Genomic DNA, 8,172 nt, shown 5'->3' with positions numbered 1-8,172 from the left:
ATCATGACCTAATAAAAATCCTGGCTATGACTATGAATGTTTTGTTCAAAAGAGAGAAAAGAAAGAGATGAGGTTACACATATTTTTGGCCAACTGATATGGTTTGGCTCTGGGTCCCCACCCAAATTTCATTTTGAATTGTAATCCCTGTGTCTCAAGGGAGGATCCTGGTGGGAGGTGACTGAATTATGGGAGTGGTTTACCCCATTCTGTTCTACTAATAGTGAGTGAGTCTCAGGAGATCTGATGGTTTTAAAAGTGGCAGTTTTTCTTGTGCACGCTCTCTCTCTCACCTGCCGGCATGTAAGAAGTGCCTTACGCCTTGATTGTAAGTTTCCTGAGGCCTCCCCAGCCGTGAGGAACTGTGAGTCAGTTAAATCTCTTTTCTTTGTAAATCACTGGGTCTCAGGAAGTTATTTACAGCAGTGTGAAATGGACAAATATACCAACTAATCAGCAAAATATTATATATTTTATGTTTTCTAATTGTGTATTGCTAAATAGTTTAGAATGCCTAATGTGAAGAAGGCAATGATATTCTAATAAAACTAGTAGAAGGAGGTATCAGATATTTCTCAAGTTGATTTTATGATTCTGGTATAATATTTAGGGTTTTCCAGAGAAACAGAACGATAGAATATACATATTCTTTTGTATTATTTCAAGGAATGTATGCATTATTTTTAAAATGCATTATTTTAAAGACTAGGCTTATATGATCATGGGGCTGACAAGTTGAAAATCTATCAGGCAGGCCAGTAGTCTGGAAATGCAGGCAGAATTTCTGTGTTATAGTTTAGAGGCAGAAATTCTTGTTCTCTGGGAAACCTCAGCTTTTGCTTTTATGGTCTTCAACTGATTGGACAAGGCCCACCCACATTATCTAGGGTACCCTTCTTTACTTAAAGTGAATTGATTATAAATGTTAACTACATCTACAAAATACCTTCATAGCAACACTTAGATTATTTGATTAAATAACTGTACTATAGTATTGCTAAGATGACAGAGAAACTAATAATCACATCTGGTTTCATAGTTTGCTTTCTTTTAAACATATATACATATATGTACACAAATTACATAATATACATGCAATATATATTTCTACATATTCAACTATTAGTTAATTGATTAATATAATATCCATTAATTACTACTAATATGTATTCATCAATATTATTTTAATTGATATATTATTTTTATATATTCATTAATTCAACTTCATTTATTAAACATTTTCTATACTATGTTCTGAGACCCAAACAACAAATAGGGTATTATTCTTATATATTGGAGAAGTTCACATTTCATTGAGATGAAATATAAGTCAAGATTTTATGAATATTATTATAGCATTCCTAGTTTTCTATTTGAAAAAAAAGGCCTAAATTAGAGATCATTTATTAAAAATTATCTGGTAACTATATGTGCAAGGCACTAGACTATGTGCCCAGTATAATTTAACGGTTAAAAAAAAATAAAGTGTCATTCCCTAAAGAGTTTAAAATATACTGGGGATTGATTCAGCTCTTATTTCAGCCACTAAGTGATATAGGGCATATTACTGTAATTTGATATTCAGTTTTCTTATCTGTGCAATGGGAATTGAACTAAATAGCATTTCAGTATTTTTTTTTATGATTCTAAAACATTATAATTTTCAAGACTGTTTGTATAGAAAGTCATTCTTTAGTGGGTAGAATAGATGCATTATTTGTATTAATTTGGTTTCAAGTAGAAAAATAGCAATTGATACCATGTGTTTAAGTAGTGAGCTCCAGATATATTTTCTCATATTTAGATTAATATCTAAATTGCTTTCATAAAACAATACAAATTAATCTGATAGAGAAATTACCAATAAGTAGGAAATGCAGTGGCCAATAGCAGAATATGTTCTTTAAGTTTGCATAAGCATTAGATGAACAAAACTGTTTTGAGACAGTTTGTTATTAATTATACATAGGAAAAACTATCATGTGAGACTTGAGGATTTGAAAAGTTCTATGTGTTGAAGATTGTTCTTTGAAAGTCATGTTATGTTTGTCTCCAAATGAAATCTTGTTTTCAAAATTTGGCCATCTGAAAATAAAGAGGACCCTTCATTGTAAAATAGATATTATAAGGATGTAAGGTTTTTAAAATATTTGAATGAGGTGATGTACTCTAATTCTTTGTATTAATTTTCATTTTAAAAATTACACAGGTCAATAAAATGATCACGATGCAATTGGTAGCATGCACAGTTGATGATTCATGAATTTGAAGAAAAATGATACACTATTTTGTATATCCTTTCTTGGTGAAGAAAGACCAAACCTTCCATTCTCTCACTGAACTGCTTTTAATTTTCAAACCACATTAAAATTTCATTCTTTGTATTTGCTTTCTATTTTCATAGTGATGGGAATGGAATGCGATCTCCATCACTCAGCCATTATCCTGCCCTTTGTGGCCATCGCCTTTGATTCAGGCCTGAGTTCACCACAACTTATTTTTACAATGATCCTGACATGCAGCCAGTCCACTTGGCAGAATTTTCACTCTTGCTTAGCTGATTTCAAAATGAAAATTCTTATTGTTTCTCTTCAAAGCATTTCTAGTTTCAGCAAGAAAGCTTTTAAAATAAAACTGCTGTCATGCGAATGACTGAAGACAAAATGCATTTTTTTTTCCAATTCCCTGATTCTGTCTCAACTATTAAGTTCTGAGGAGCTCTCCACTTTTCAGTCTTATTTATAAAGATATTATTAAATCTAGCAATATTTTCTCAAGAAATTTCTGGGCAGTGAATACTTTTTTTTTTTATAATGGTGAATGGATTCACTGTTTTCATATACTGTGTTGTAGAAAATATATCCAATGTACATGTAGCAAATGCTTGTCTTGTTCGGTATTAAATTACTGAATTGTTTATGACTATCAGTGAGGCAAAGGGAACATTGCAAGGTTTGGGACTGGGGTTATTTTCTTTCTGACTTTTGATGTCCTCCTTTTAAGGTTTCACTTTGCTGTTTACTCTATGTATTATGTCATTTCAGGTTTTTTCTTCCTTGGTGGACTTTTTACAGCCTACGAGGAGCTGGTGGGCTTCGAATTTTCAAGGTATAATTTACTAGTTTTCTCCCAATCACAATGTTCTGTGACTATTTATTTATTTATTTTCACAGAGCTAGTTTTATAACCAGGGTGGTTACAAAAATAAATGATAACTAAAGTACATAAATTCATCTTGCATGTAATTTTGGTTTATAGCTTATCCTAGTCATTCCCAAACTTTAGGGTGCACCAGAACCACCTGGAGAGCTGTTTAAAACCAACCAGACAGCTGAGTCCCACCCCAGAATTCAGTACTTCTGAGGGGTGGGGTCTGAAATTTTGAATTTTCAATGACTACCCTGCCAATGCCACTGCTTCTTGGCAAAAGACCAGAGTTTGGAAATTACCTCTGCAGAACATGAAAGAATACTAGACACTTGTCATGTTGTTCAAATAAAATAGCACACTGTCATCTACCGAAGATGGCACAAATGCCATTATTCTTAAGAAATAGCTGTGACTTTCTCATCTTAAAACAGTATACCTTCTTTAAGCTTAGCTCTTGCATTCTGTGAATAAAACTCGAATTGAAGGAATGGCCATATTTCTGACAAGTCATGAGGCTTACCAAGGTCAATTTCATTTGCTGTATAACTTAAAATACAATTCTACTTACAATTGCCTGGCATGGATGATTGCACTTTTTTAAATGTACATAATACATTTGACACTGAGAAATAAGAAGCTATGAAAATAAGGTTGATAGCCAGTAAAGAAGTTTTTCCTTAAATGGTTGCAATCTGCCAAGAGCTGATAAGGAAAGAATCCTGTGGGGACAATGACAAAAAACTTAAAGCCATCAAACCCATGTCAGCACTAGGCAAGAAAACAAATAGAATTCCAGACAATTCAGAACAAATACTACAAATCAGAGACTATACTCTAACCTCCTTTCAATCTTACACTTTTGAAAGACAACTTAGAAGTACAAAGGATGGTGAGCAACTCCACGCTAATAGTTAACATTTTGCCTTTACTTTTGACTTTCTTCTGTTGAGCTGGAATTAAATGTGTCTTCAGTAAAAACTTTTCTCAGTTTCTCTGTGGTGCATATCATATTGTCTCTAATGTAAAATGCTCAAGAAAAAAAACTGAGGCTGAACAAGGGTAAGTTAATTATTTAAAATTGTGTGTTAATTATGATGAATTAGAGTAATGAAGTTATGCTTAGCAGATTTCTGTTGTACCTTTACATTCTCTGTTCTAAATGGTTTTGAAGCTATAAAGTATTATTGGAGAAGAATATTACCATATGAAGTTAAAATTATTAATCATAGCTTCATAGATCCATACCCATGAATTAGATAGCTAATTATTCCTCATTTTTCACATGGTATTATATAAAAGGTATGTCTCAGATTTGTAATTTTTTAAAAAAATTTTGACGTTAAAATGAGTTGTGTGTCAAATTTTGATGCTACTTCTTATACAGAGTACTTAAAATGAATGGGAGCGGAAAATGGATTAACTGAAGTTGTTGTGACTTACGAAATCTTATAGTTTAAAAGATTTTAAAGTTGTTCAACTAAGGGAGATGAGCATAAAACTAATAATACCAGTATCTCTCTATCATTGAAAGGTTGCCATATGCAAGGTAGTACTTCCAAGTCTGTGAACTGCACAACTTCTTTAAAATGTTTTACAGATGATATCCCATGGAGTTTGTGGAATTTTCGGTTTAGGGAAGTCAAATAACCTGAAAATCTCATTCAGATGCTGAATACTGAAGCTAGAATTTGAACTCATCCTATTCTTTTAATTATACTTCCTTATTACAAGTTTATATTAATGAATTCAAGGTTACTTATATGTGTGAACAACCTCCTCTTGTTGATAAAAATATGTTAATAGAAATGATTTCCCAAAGTGGAATTTTATAAAAGACTGCATAGAAAGTAAATGCTATTGAAACCAGGTAGGGGTGGGTATAGCCATAGATCTTTATAATACAAATATATTGGTATATTATAGAAACATCCTACTTAGTTGAAATGCAAAAGCAATCAAGAAAATAGTGCATTGTTTTGTAGATTTATACGAGACTAGGAAATCCAGGGTGAGATAACTCAGTGAATGGTGAGTATAGTGAATGGCTGTGAAATAAGAGGAAATAAAGATTCCCTAGCATAGAGCAAAAGATATTGAATTTTATGATGTTTTTCTTTTTCTCATGTATTTTTTTCTTCTTGTTCCAAATTGTGAAATAATATGTGCATTTGTTTTCTGCTAAATCGTTGCTTTACTGAATTCACTACTTAACTTATCAATGATAAAAGGAGTTATTTCAAAGACTTGGCCAAGGCAGCTGAAGGTATGAGAATAAACCAACTTCTTGCAAAAAAACTAAAACAGAACAAAGCAAAACAAGACAAAACAAAAAACTTAGAGTGGTGATTACTAGTAAGGTTTGGCTCTGTATCCCCATCCAAATCTCATGTTGAATTGTGATCCCCATTGATGTGGAGGGACCTGGTAGTAGATGATTGGATTATGGGGGCAGATTTCTCCCTTGCTGTACTCATGATAGTGAGATCCCTTGAGATCTGGTTGTTTAAAAGTGTGTAGCACCTCCCCTTGGTGCTTTTCCTCCTCCTCTGGCCATTTAAGATGTGCCTACTTCCCCTTTGCCTTCCGCCATGATTGTAAGTTTCCTGAGTCTTCCCCAGTCATGCTTCCTGTACAGCCTATGGAACTGAGTGGATTAAACCTCTTTTCTTTATAAATTACCCAGTTTTACTTATTTCTTTATAGCAGTGCGTGAATGGACTAAGGCAGTTAGTGAGAGAAAGCTTCTCTCTTGGCATTGCTATGGTGTTTGGGCTCAGTTTTACTCATTGTCTTGTAGAAGCTCTGAACTAAATCATCAGCCTCTAGCAAGTATAGTTTGAATTAAAGATAGAAAGTATAAAGCATGTCTATTTTTCTTTTAATTAATTTCAGTTGCCTGTGAAAAGAAAAAAGTTAAGAAACATGTAGATAAAGATAATTTATTCAGCCAAGTCATCAAGAAAATAGGATGGCTTCAATGCAGAATATTTGAGTCATTTTAGAAACATCATCAAACTGGCAGAAGTTTGGATAAAATGACAATGATGTTAATAAAGTAGCAAATGTACTATATTTCAATAATAGAAGTGGTAAATCATTTTAAATAAGTTAATTATAAAGGTATATTTTTACAAAAATGATAGGACCAGAGAGATATTAATTTAAAATTATATGAAAAAAGAGACATTGAATAGGGCTATAACTTTATCATTTTGATATCACATAGTATTGATTCATCAGTAAGGAAGAATTTTATTTATGATATTGTATAAAATACTTGAGTTTAAGAAAGATCTCATTACATTATTTTGTAATCACCCAACTAGGGTATTTTATCAAGATAATAAGCATCCTAATGGTCAGATAATCCCTTAAAAGATCTTTAGGTAGCCAAATGGAAATATTCAGGTACAAATTGTTTTCTTTCAAACAAGCAGTATTATTAATTAACACCCTAGTTAATCGAATCCACAGAACTGATTACAACATTACTTCCTTCCATGAGTGTACATTTAATACCAGTAATTTTCCTTCAAAAAAGTAAAGTTAGATTAACAAACATTGACATTGGTCTAAAGGGGGCTTTTATACAGCTAACAAATAATTGTCAGTAGCAATTAAGCTGTTTCACAGTTAAAGCTTACTGAAGGAAGCAGGGAAAAATGAACAGACTATTTTGTAATACAAAATTTACCTACTGCCTCCATGAATCATTGAACAAATACATCTTTGTAAGAAATATAGAGCAGGGAAGAATGAATTAAAATATAGATGCCAAATATGAAGTAAGATCTAGGTGTTAATTCATTAATTCTGACAATGTATTTATAGAATAACTAATATGGCCTTTTTTGTAGAATTTACATTAATTCAGTTTTCCTGGAGAAAATATTTAGAAGTTTAGGTGCAGTTGACTGAAGACGTAGAAATAACTGAGAGCACAGTTGAGATTGGAGAAAATGAACATGGTACTCTTCAAAACAAAATGATGTAATCTAGAAGCATTCAGCAGCCTGTTGGTAGCAAGAAAGAATGCATGCAATTTACTGCATTAGTCTGAGGTGTAGCAGAGCGGTAGATGTACATTGAAGTGTTGTGTGAGCTTCAGTTGCACAAAAACTTAACGTAGAACTGCAAGAGAAAAAGTCTATTGACTACATGAAATTTTAACATCAAAAGGGTAGGTGGAAAAATTAAAACCAGCAAACAAAACTTGAATCAGAAAGATAGGAAGAAAATTAGATCAGAAGAATATTAACACAAACAAAATTGCAAACGAAACGTTAAAGAGGAAGACTGTCATTTTCATTTTCAATGCTCCAGAAAGCTTAAGGAAGACTGGGTACAAATGTTAGGGATGTCAGGAAAAGTCTCTCAGATGTTGTTATTTCTGTGTTTGAACCAAAGCAAGGACAAGATCACCAGTGTACTTGATTCATAAACAGAAATTGGTGCTGCTTTATCAACACTGCTGGTGAGAAAATCTCATGTTTTTATTGTGGTGAAATTCACACAGCATAAAATCAGTCATTGTAAAGTGTACAATTAAGTGGCATTTTGTACATTTGCAATGTTGTACAACCCAAAGCCTCACTTTTAATAAACGTAGTTTGTCTTGAAGCATAAAATGAAAAAGCCTGAAGAAATCATCTAGGGAAAGTATTGACTTGTAGCATAGACTCAAAAGAAATGAAAGAGAATATTTGGAGTACGTATGGGAATGATTCCACTCTTTGCTGACTAATGGATTAAATTATGGTCTAGGATATCTAACAAGAAACAAGAACGTCTCCATCTGGTAGCAAAGAATTGACTTTGAAGGAAACTCCACAGTGTTACTTGAGCTAATCAAGGATTGTGGCAAAGCTGCAGTTTTCTTGATAGCTTTATGTCCCCTTACAGTTGTGCATACTTTATTTTCCAACAAGTACCATCTTATTTGGTGTTATTAAAATTTTATAGCATGCTAGGTCTTTTTTTTCTTCTACTTTTTTTTTTTTTTTAACAGAGCAATTATGTCTT

At 32.6% G+C, this 8,172-nt stretch overlaps 1 long non-coding RNA gene across 1 annotated transcript in view; it reads left to right on the top strand.

Moving 5' to 3' along the window:
- The first annotated feature begins 233 nt into the window (after positions 1 to 233).
- The window catches only part of LOC144341004 (uncharacterized), a 74,364-nt gene continuing 66,425 nt past the window's right edge, over positions 234 to 8,172 (top strand). The window contains exons 1-2 of the long non-coding RNA XR_013417565.1: positions 234 to 364; positions 3,045 to 3,108. This is a non-coding gene — a long non-coding RNA (uncharacterized LOC144341004). The remainder of the gene's footprint in view (positions 365 to 3,044; positions 3,109 to 8,172) is intronic.

The sequence above is a fragment of the Macaca mulatta genome, chromosome 5, assembly GCF_049350105.2.
Source record: "Macaca mulatta isolate MMU2019108-1 chromosome 5, T2T-MMU8v2.0, whole genome shotgun sequence".
NCBI classification, from domain to species: Eukaryota; Metazoa; Chordata; class Mammalia; order Primates; family Cercopithecidae; genus Macaca; species Macaca mulatta.
Note: the sequence above shows the minus strand (reverse complement) of the source record. Positions and strands in the feature narration are given on the sequence as shown.